General features: G+C 40.2%; 2 protein-coding genes across 3 annotated transcripts in view; one reads left to right on the top strand and one right to left on the bottom strand.

The window, feature by feature from the left end:
- Positions 1–11661, bottom strand: part of PIP4P2 (phosphatidylinositol-4,5-bisphosphate 4-phosphatase 2) — a 724054-nt gene that overhangs the window by 95552 nt on the left and 616841 nt on the right. The gene's annotated exons all lie outside the window — the stretch shown is intronic.
- The window catches only part of LRRC69 (leucine rich repeat containing 69), a 137359-nt gene that overhangs the window by 3906 nt on the left and 121792 nt on the right, over positions 1–11661 (top strand). The gene's annotated exons all lie outside the window — the stretch shown is intronic.

The raw sequence follows: 11661 nt of genomic DNA, 5'->3' as shown, positions 1-11661 counted from the left end.
GTGTTAAGTGCATAGAAACAAGAATTTCTTGTTCACTACTCTTAAAATATCTAGCACATTGCCTGACCTGTCTGCATTGCATGCTTAAAAAATGTTTTTTGATAGGCTTAGAATATCAGTTTAGAGAATAGGATATGAATAAGGAGTTGCATTAGGTTAACAGACTGCTGGGAAGAGAGAGATGGATATGATTTAGAATTGTGCTCACAAAAGGCCTGCTTTTTAATTTACCTTGCCCTTGGATGAATTCTTCAAGTCTTGTGGTCAGTTGAAGGGAGAAAGGGAACCCAAGAGAGCTTTATTTTTTCTTAACTTCCAATAGTAATGTTTCAGCTAATTTACCTTCACATACCAATTAGGATATTGTCTGATTTTAATAAATCTAAACAAATATAAGAATCCTATAAAATAAGTGTACAGTTAAAAAAAAATTAAAACCTTTGTTAATATACTGACCATGAAGAAGTTTTATAGTTGTCTTATTTCAGTATAATCAGGATGACTAGTATGACATACTGAAACAAATCGCTGCCTTTCTATAAGGCTGCTGAATTTTTATTTCTGTGAATAGGGATGATTTATAATCTAGCTCCTTTTTCTTTGTTACTCTTGTATTGACAAAAAAGTCTTATTTATTGTTTATAATTTTAACCAAATATAGCATTAACGTGGGGATCAATAACCCCAGTGCATGAGTTTGATGAACAAAAATAATGACCTCACTTTAAATTACATGAGTTTTTAAATTTTTCATTTCATTTCTTTTTTTTTTTTTTTTTTTTTTTTTTGTTGAGACGGAGTCTCGCTCTGTCACCCAGGCTGGAGTGCAGTGGCCGGATCTCAGCTCACTGCAAGCTCCGCCTCCCGGGTTCACGCCATTCTCCTGCCTCAGCCTCCCAAGTAGCTGGGACTACAGGCGCCTGCCACCTCGCCCGGCTAAGTTTTTGTATTTTTAGTAGAGACGGGGTTTCACTGTGTTAGCCAGGATGGTCTCGATCTCCTGACCTCGTGATCCGCCCGTCTCGGCCTCCCAAAGTGCTGGGATTACAGGCTTGAGCCACCGCGCCCGGCATAAATTTTTCATTTCATTTCTTAATTTTCTATTTTAGATATAAAGGGTACATGTGCAGATTTATTACATGTGTATATTTTATAATGCTGGAATGTGTGTTTTTCTAGAACCCGTCACCTAAATAGTGAACATTGTACCCAATAGGTAGTTTATCAATCTCCCCCACCCTTTTGGAGTCCCCACTGTCTGTTATTTCCATCTTTATGTACCTGTGTATCCATTGTTTAGCTCTCACTTTATAAGCGAGGACATGTGGTATTTGATTTTCTGTTTCTGTGTTAATTCACTTAGGATAATGGCTTCCAGCTACATCCATGTTGCTGCAAAGGACATGATTTCATTCTTTTTCATAGCTGCATAGTATTCCGTGGTGTCTATGTACCACATTTTCTTTAATCTACCAGTGATAGGCACTTAGGTTGATTCCATGACTTTGCTATTGTGAATAGCGGTGTGATAAACATGAGTGTAGATATTTTTTGATAATATGATTTCCTTTCCTTTGGGTAGATAACCAGTAGTGGGATTGCTGTATTGAATGGTAGTTATATCTTTAGGTCTTTGGGAAATCTCCATACTGTTTTCCACAGGGGTTGAACTAATTTACATTCCCACCAACAGTGTGTAAGTGTTCCCTTTTCTCCATATCCTTGGCAACATCTGTTAATTTTTGGCTTTTTAATAATAGCCATTCTGACTGGTGTGAGATGGTATCTCATTGGGTTTTAATTTGCAGTAAGTAAGCATTTTCTTCACTTTGCCAAATCCTGATGGAAAAATTGCTGTTTTTGAATCAGGCATTCCCCCCAGCCCCCACCCACCCCTAGTCTTGTGACTGACATCGGAAAGGCCTTATATACCTAGATCGGAGAGTTTCATCAGTGGCACTGTTAACATTTTGAGTTGGATAATTCTTTGTCGTGTCACTGTAAGATGTTTAGCAGCGGCATCTCCTTTCTAAGTACCTGTGTCATCGCCCTCCAAAGCTGTAAAAACAAAAAATGTTTCCCTGGGAACAAAACTGTCCCCGGTTGAGAACCACTTACTAAATCATAAGTTTTATTGCTAACGAGGTTGGAAAGTTCTAAAGAAAACCATTTAGATCACAAATTGGACACAGTAGGCAGTTAGTCATCTACTTTACATGACTTTGGTAACTGCTTAATGCCAGACTTTACATCAATCCCCTTTGAAAAAGCTGAATGGACCTTAACTTTTTTTCCTTTCTCTTCATATTCTTACCTATTAAAATGTGTTTATTTGGCTTTTGGGATTACTGATGGTAGCATTCAGGATAGACTGAATTGTGCTATGGTAACAACTCAAAAATCTTGGTGTCACATACCAACATGGGAGTGTTTCTTGTATTGCTACATTTTGCAAGTTGGCCGAGGGCCCTGCTCCATGATTTTGTACTGTAGGTCCCAAACTATTGAAGCTGTCACCATCTTAAACTTTATTAGAAGAGAGCATTCTGGAGGCTCTCCCTCCAGCAAGTAAATTCTGTGGCTTAGAAGAAACACATCTCATTTCCATTCATTGTCGGAATTAGTCACATGGCTTCACCTAAGTAGGAAAGTGCCCAGAAGTGCAGTCCTACCCTGTGTCCTGAAGGCAGGGAGCTGGAATATTTGGTGAACATTACTAAGCATTATTACATGTACTGGAAATCGTGGTCTTTGTGTTCAGACTTATTTCAGTCTTGACCCTGGCGCTTATTGACTAACCTTTCAGAGCTCCTGTTTACTTACATAAAGTAGGAATAATAATATTTTCCTAGTAGGAGAACTATAAAGATAAGTAGGAATGTTTCAATAATGTATATAGCATATTCTATATAATTTATGGTATTTATGAGAATAATAGTTATTATTTTACAGGTTGGTTATTGGTGTATTATATGTCACCTAAATGGGAGGCAGAAATGTGATAGGCTACTAATGTCTTGGAAAAGTGGGATTGTTAAAGTGGTTTATAAAGCAGAGCCTTGGAATGCTAGAATGAGGGGCCGTTTCACTGTTGCTCTTAGAATTAAGCATGTAGGAAATTTTCAGTAACTTGTAGGATATTATGAGACCATTATGAGACCAAGAAATATCTGATATAATAAGGCAAATATTCTAAGAGTATTTCTGTTTTGCTTTCTACTGAATATCTCAAACTTTGATATTTATATTCTGTTTAGGATTTAGCTGTCAAGATTCTTGATTGACATAGAGGTTGTCAGGTTTGGTTTTGATATTCTAAAACTCTTTTGGTATTGTGGGTGAATTAATGTGAATTAAGGAAATACCTTTCCTAAGCTCCATAAAGAATATTCAAGTGCTTTAAAGAAATATTTTGTGTATGTTGTAATATATTTACAAAGTTTCTTTTAATTATTGCTGAAGAATGACACCCTTTGCACATGGAGCTATTTATTTAAACTTGTAATTTTGAATATCTATATATATTTTGTTTTGTTTTGTCTTGTTTTTTTCTTTCTTCCTCTCCTCCCCCTGACTCAAAACAGTCTGGATTTGGTCTGTACCATGTCACCGAAACTGCTTCTAAGAGTAGTACCAGGAACTGCTAACTTATCCTTAACTAACTGGAAATCTCTTCTGCCTTTAGCACTGTAGACTACACTCTCCTTGCAATTATCTTTTTCCATAATACTGCTTGTGATGGTTAAAATCGAGTGTCAACTTGATTGGATGGAAGGATGCAAACTATTGTTCCTAGGTGTGTCTCTGAGGGTGTTGCCAAAGAAGGTTAACATTTGAGTCAGTGGACTGGGAGAGACAGACCCACCCTCAATCTGGGTGGGCACCATCTAATTAGCTGCCAGCATGGCTAGAATAAAGCAGGCAGAAGAAAGTGGAATGAGCAGACTTGCTGAGTCTTCTGGCCTTCATCTTTCTCCTGTGCTGTATGCTTCCTGCCCTCGAACATCAGACTCCAAGTTCTTCAGCTTTGGGACTCTTGGACTTACCCTAGTGATTTGTCAAGGGCTCCTGGGCCTGCACTCTTGGCTTCCCTACTTTTGAAGCTTTGGGACTTGGACTGGCTTCCTTGTTCCTCACCTTGCAGATGGTCTATTATGGGACTTCACCTTATGATCGTGTGAGTCAATACTCCTTAATAAACTCCCCTTCATATGTATATCTATCCTATTAGTTCTGCCCCTCTAGGGAACCCTAATACACTACTCTTTGCCAAATGGTTCCTCCTCCTTAGGTGCTGTTCTGGTCTGAGCCTCTTCACCTGAATATCCTTTAGGATGTTATCCTTGACCCTCTTTTTCACACTTAGGTCAGAGCTTCCAAACTGCTGGACTGAATGTGGCTCAGAGACATATTTTGTTAGACCTATGTAGTGATTTAAAGAAAAAAACAGATGTGAGGTAGTTGGTAGCATTTAAGGGGTGATTTCACCAAAAATTCATATTTCCAGCTTCTCTAAAAAAATTAGAATGGCTGTCTACACTGAGCCAGGATTTCCTTGTGGCAGACTCAGCAAGAGGTGAGCAGTGGCTGGAGGTTTCAAACGGGGTTTCACCCACCACCATCTCCACCTGGTCTGCTAACTTAAATTTCTTTTCTCAGTCAAAAATACCTAGTTCCAGCTGGGCATGGTGGCTCCCACCTGTAATCCCAGCACTTTGGGAGGCAAAGCCAGTGGATTACCTGAGGTCAGTAGTTCGAGACCAGCCTGGCCAACATGGAGAAACCCCATCTCTACTAAAAATACAAAATTAGCCGGACCTGGTGGTGCACACCTGTAATCCCAGCTACTCGGGAGGCTGTGGCAGGAAAATTGCTTGAATTCAGGAGGCAGAGGTTGCATGCAGTAAGCAGAGATTACACTGCTATACTCCAGCCTTGGGGACAGAGCAAGACTGTGTCTCAAAAAAAAAAAAAAAAAAAAAAAAAGGCTTAAGTTTCCACGCCAAAATCTTGACATTATCTTATCCCCTTTTTGGTTTATTCCTTACTTTATTAGACTTTGTAGATGTGTAGCTTTCTTACTGCTTAGTTTATCTTAGTATTCTATTTTGTAATCTATTCATTGCTACTTTTTGTTTTGATTGGCTACTTCTGTTTTCTATGTTTAATACTTGATAAAGCTTCCCCAAAATATAAAAATATATATGTGTATTTGTGTATGTGTTTTTAAGTAGAATATTGAGATTCCTCTAGCCTAGTGGTAATTAAATGCTGGTCTGTAAACTGATCTCACTGGCAGCATAACAACATTTAGTATAAGATAGTGAGATTTTCATAAAGCAAATTTAATCAATTTAAATAAACTTATATATATGTCATTTTCTTTCAACAGAAGGGTTTAAAATGTCCTTTTATGAATTTGTGGTGGCAGTAGTTGAGAGTAAATAAAAAAAAAATATGTCCTCACTTGACAAAATTAAGAGTTGGTAACTCCGTATTTCCTGCAAATCTCTTTCTGTTTTAAAGTCTGTGAACCAGTGATCTATTTCCAGCCACGTAGCCAGTTTAAGGATCTCTTGTATAACATCTCCAACAGATCTTTAGCCCCTCATTTGAGCTTCTCTAACAAGAGTATACTCAGATATCTAAGCAATAAGTTGAAGTAGTGAGGATAAAGAAGAGTATAGTGGCAAGAAAGTGGCATCAGGGAGACAGATCTTTGGCACAGTGGGCACATGTTAGCACCTTTTATCAGTCTCAGGGGTAGTGCTTGCAACTTGAGATTTGTTAACAGAAAGTGGAGCTCTTAATTTAAATGTGTATATGAGATTGTACAACAGCAAACCACTACCTTTTACTGAGCTCTTACTGTGTGCCAGGCAGTGTGCTAAATGCTTTGCATATGTGGCTTATTTATGCCTCATGGAAAGCAGGGGTTGCTATTTTCATCCCTATTTTTTGGAGAATGAAAATGAGACTTGAGGACGTTGAGAATGAATTACTTGCTTAAGCTACATAGCTAGTAAGTGACTCTAGAAGGCAGGCTAGAGAATCCAAAGGCTAGTCAGCTAGCTAGTAAGTGACTCCAAAAGGTAGGCTTTCAGAATCCAAGACCTTTAAATCAAACCTTCCATTTCCATATTTAAAAAGAAAACTAACCAAGAGAAACCTAGTACCCTTCTTTATTACAGGACAGAATTTCTACAGCAGTTTTCAAGTACATGAAGCATCTGCTCATGTTTGAAACTTTTACCCCAAGTCTCAGACCACATTTTAAATCACAAAATAAGCTTGCCAAAACAAATTAAGTAAGTGCGTTGGTTTCTGCCATAACCTGTGTTTATGAACTCCTGTTTTTCATGCATTTTTCCAACTTCCAAAATTTTTATAATTTTTCATGGGCCCTTGTCGTATTAAGAATTAGCCAGATTATTTTGTATTATAGAATGTTAATAAATGAAACAACACTTCTCTGTTAATAAAATTAATGATTGTTTCAACTTTAGGGTCCTTGAGTTCCTAGGATACTGTATATTTTAGCATTCTTACAGCACTTTATACTTCCAGAATAGTTTATAATCATTAGTTAGCTGTTTCCCACACAATCTCTGTGGAATAGATTGGCATTCTTTCTTGTTGTTTTACTGATGAGAAGAGAGATAGATACAGGCAATTTGACTGGCTTTCTAAATTTACACAATAAGTCAGTAACCGTCTGGATTAACATTCAACTTTAGATTCCTAGTTTTTTGCTGAGTTCACAGGCTGTTGCTGTCTCAAAAAGCTGGTGATTTTTTCAATTTACCTGCCAAATGGATTGATTTCGGGTTGCTGGGAAAGCTCTAGATGCTGACATTCCATGAGGCTAGCCTGTACGGCACAGAGATCAGCAACCCTTTCATTTTCAGCTGGTGTCCATAAGGAGTGTGTTTAAGATACAGGTGAAAACTCAAAGGTTTGAAAGAGCAAACTCCATCTCTTTTCTGAATCTCTCTTTCCTAGATTCTCAGTATCTTAATAAACCTAGACCTGCGTCACAGCTGTACCCTGCTAAATATTACACAACTCTCATCTCTCCACATCCTAAATTGTGGCTTATCTAATGTTCCTACAAAGAGACCAGATTCTAGTCGCAGTCTTACCCAGGTTATACCTATCACTTTATCTCCATCTTGTTTTCCCTATCACCTGGAATAGTACAGAAGCCATTCCTGACTCCAGTCTTACTCCCTTAAACCATTCTTTTATGCTACTAAAGTGAACTGCCACAAATGCAAATCAGACTACCACTTTCCTGTATCACTTATGTTTTTAATTTTTATTTTTTGTATATTCTGATGTTTTGACATCTTAAAAAACCTTTCTGGCTGAGGAGGGGCCGTTCCTACTGGGGTTAGTTGGTTCTTAGAGATAACAAAGGGCAGGTGCAGCCAGGAGCATGACTTTGATATGCAAACTAACCAGTCCTAAGCCAGACCTCCTCTGTCTGACCCATACACCCCAGGAAACAATAGTCCTTTGTTTTAATCATCCCAGGGCCAGGTACCAGACCACTGGGGACCACCTCTAAATCCCAAAACCCACCAGAATTATTCACACTAGCCAGTCCTAAACTGTTTACCCTTCCCTGCTTTGTATTTTCCACAGGAACTCCAATAAAGACTCTGGCCTAGACTTTCTTTCTTTTTTTTTTTTTGAGACAAGAGTCTTGCGCTGTCACCCAGGCTAGAGTGCAGTGGTGCGATCTTGGCTCACTGCAAGCTCCACCTCCTGGATTCACGGCATTCTCCTGCCTCAGCCTCCCGAGTAGCTGGGACTACAGGTGCTCGCCACCACGTCCAGCTAATTTGTTTGTATTTTTAGTAGAGACGGGGTTTCACCATGTCAGCCAGGATGGTCTCAATCTCCTGACCTCATGACCCGCCTGCCTCGGCCTCCCAAAGTGCTGGGATTACAGGTGTGAACCACCATGCCTGGCCCTCTGGCCTAGACTTTCTACCCTTGCTACTCTATTCTACCTGCTGACAGTCCCCAGTCCTTTCCCACGTGGCCCTGCGTGGCATGCCATGCCTTCTGTTTCTAGGGATTCAAGTATAAATTTCCTTCATAACTATCACTTCTTAATCACTTGATTAAAACAAATTTGGGGTATGTTTTAATATACTTTCTAACCTAATCCTTATGATGGCTTCTTATTCCCATAGGATTAAGTCTCCTTATCACGGCATTTAAAAGAGGTCTTTCGTGACAGGTCCTATTTACTTCTCCAGCATCACCTCCCATCACTCCTTTCTTTAGGTATATGCACTAGAATCAATTATTTATACTCCCCATGGCCTGTGTATTTCATGCCCCTGAACCTTTTTTTCATGCTTTTATTTAAATGCTTTTCCACTTCACATTTACTTCATCATCTGGTTCGCTCTTTTTAACCCATTATGACTGGACCCAGCAGTCAATAGCAGGAAATCTTCCTTGAACCAACAGATCAGACTCTTTGCCACTTTGTGTACTGTCACTTCTGCTAGATCTTCTCCTTTGGCTTCTCTGGATTTTAGGGAAGGCATAACACTGGGCACAAAAGTAAACAACCTTATATAGAGGGCTTAACCAGCTCCCATAGTTATATAAGATCAAATTCCTGTGATAAAACCCATATTCTATACAATTCCTAATGGTTTGTATTGTTACTATTTTTTATTAAATCTGGATATACAATTTGCTGCTACTAAGCCATGAAGAATGAGCTTCGGCACTGAGCTTGAGTATAAGTTAGAAGGGCCTTGAAGAGACTGTTAACAGGACCCTAATGTCACTTCAGGAAGCTATTGTTGAAGGTTTAAACAAGGTGAGAGATATTACTGGAAACTGGAAGAAAGGTGACTCTTGTGACACAGTAGCAGAAATTTTAGCAATGGTGGAAATTTATTTTCCATGAAACAGTGGAAAATAAGTAATACTCAACTGCATGATCTCACTAAAGAGGTTTCTAGGCAATGTTGAAGGTGCTATCTGGATTCTTCTAGCCCCTATAGCAAAAGACAAAAGGAGAAAGGCAAGCAAGAGAAAAAATTGTTCAATATGAAGGAGCCACAACTTTTTGGGTTTGAAAAATTCTTTCATTCCTAACCTCTCCAGACAGTGAATGATGCCAAAATTAAGCAATCTGTTCCAGACCGAGCCAATAAAGGGAACTCTTGAGTAAAATGATGAAGATGAAAAGGCATAGCTATAAAAGGCTTTGTTAAGAACTCAGAAAGCTTGGAGGGCGGTTCCAAGATGGCCGAATAGGAAGAGCTCCAGGCTACAGCTCCCAGTGTGAGTGACACAGAAGATGGGTGATTTCTGCATTTCCAACTGAGGTACCAGGTTCATCTCACTGGGGCCTGTTGGACAGTGGGTGCAGAACAGTGGATGCAGGACAGTGGGTGCAGCCCACCTAGCGAGAGCTGAAGCAGGGCGAGGCATCGCCTCACCCAGGAAGCACAAGAGGTAAGGGAATTCCCTTTCCTAGCCAAGAGAAACCATGACACACAGCATCTGGAAAATCGGATCACTCCCACCCTAATACTGCACTTTCCCAAGGGTCTTAGCAAACGTCACACCAGGAGATAATATCCCACACCTGGCTCGGAGGATCCCACGCCCATGGGGCCTCCCTTATTGCTAGCACAGCAGTCTGAGATCTAACTGCAAGGTGGCAGGAAGGCTGGGGGAGGGGCGCCTGCCATTGTTGAGGCTTGAGTAGGTAAACAAAGCATCCAGGAAACTCGAACTGGGTGGAGCCCACTGCAGCTCAAGGAGGCCTGCCTGCCTCTGTAGACTCCACCTCTGGGGACAGGGCATAGCCAAACAAAAGGCAGCAGAAACCTCTGCATATGTAAATGTCCTGGTCTGACAGCTTTGAAGAGGGTAGTGGTTCTCCTAGCACGGAGTTTGAGATGTGAGAACAGACAGACTGCCTCTTCAAGTGGGTCCCTGACCCCCAAGTAGCCTAACAGGGAGGCACCCACCAATAGGGGCAGACTGACACCTCACATGACCAGGTACCTCTCTGAGATGAAGCTTCCAAAGGAACAATCAGGCAACAACATTTGCTGTTCAGCAATATTCACTCTTCTGCAGCCTCTGCTGCTGATACCCAGGCAAACAGGGTCTGGAGTGGACCTTGAGCAAACTCCAACAGACATGCAGCTGAGGGTCCTGACTGTGAGAAGGAAAACTAACAGAAAGGACATCCACACCAAAACCCCATCTGTACGTCACCATCATCAAAGACCAAAGGTAGATAAAACCACAAAGATGGGGAAAACACAGAGCAGAAAAGCTGAAAATTCTAAAAATCAGAGCTCCTCTCCCCCTCCAAAGGAATGCAGCTCCTTGCTGGCAATGGAACAAAGCTGGATGGAGAATGACTTTGACGAGTTGAGAGAAGAAGGCTTCAGACGATCAAACTTCTCAGAGCTAAAGGAGGAAGTTCGAACCCATTGCAAAGAAGATAAAAACCTTGAAAAAAGATTAGACAAATGGCTAACTAGAATAACCAATGTAGAAAAGTCCTTACATGACCTGACAGAGCTGAAAATCATGGCACAAGAACTACATAACAGATGCATAAGCTTCAGTAACCAATTTGATCAACTGGAAGAAAGGGTATCAGTGATTGAAGATCAAATGAATGAAATGAAGTCAGAAGAGAAGTTTAGAGAAAAAAGAGTAAAAATAAACAAACAAAGCCTCTAAAAAATATGGGATTATGTGAAAAGACCAAATCTACGTCTGATTGGTGTACCTGAAAGTGACGGGGAGAATGGAACCAAGTTGGAAAACAGTCTGCAGGATATTATCCAGGAGAACTTCCCCAACCTAGCAAGGCAGGCCAACATCCAAATTCAGGAAATACAGAGAACGCCACCAAGATATTCCTTGAGAAGAGCAACTCCAAGACGCATAATTGTCAGATTCACCAAAGTTAAAATGAAGGAAAAAATCTTAAGGGCAGCCAGAGAGAAAGGTTGGGTTACCCACAAAGGGAAACCCATCAGACTAACAGCAGATCTCTCGGCAGAAACTCTACAAGCCAGAAGAGAGTGGGGGCCAATATTCAACAGTCTTAAATAAAAGAATTTTCAACCCAGAATTTCATATCCAGCCAAACTAAGTTTCATAAGTGAAGGAGACATAAAATCCTTTACAGACAAGCAAATGCTGAGAGATTTTGCCACCACCAGGCCTGCCCTATAAGAGCTCCTGAAGGAAGCACTAAACTTGGAAAGGAACAACCGGTACCAGCCACTGCAAAAACATGCCAAATTGTAAAGACCATCGATGCTAGGAAGAAACTGCATCAACTAATGAGCAAAATAACCAGCTAACATCATAATGACAGGATCAAATTCACACATAATAATATTAATCTTAAATGTAAATGGGCTAAATACTCCAATTAAAAGACACAGACTGGCAAATTGGATAAAGAGTGAAAACCCATCAGTGTGCTGCATTCAGGAGACCCATCTCACATGCAGACACACACATAGGGTCAAAGTAAAGGGATGGAGGAAGATCTACCAAGCAAATGGAAAACAAAGAAACAAACAAAAGGCAAGGGTTGCAATCCTAGTCTCTGATAAAACAGACTTTAAACCAACAAAGATCAAA

This window comes from Macaca thibetana, chromosome 8 (assembly GCF_024542745.1).
Source record: "Macaca thibetana thibetana isolate TM-01 chromosome 8, ASM2454274v1, whole genome shotgun sequence".
Taxonomy (NCBI): Eukaryota; Metazoa; Chordata; class Mammalia; order Primates; family Cercopithecidae; genus Macaca; species Macaca thibetana.
Note: the sequence above shows the minus strand (reverse complement) of the source record. Positions and strands in the feature narration are given on the sequence as shown.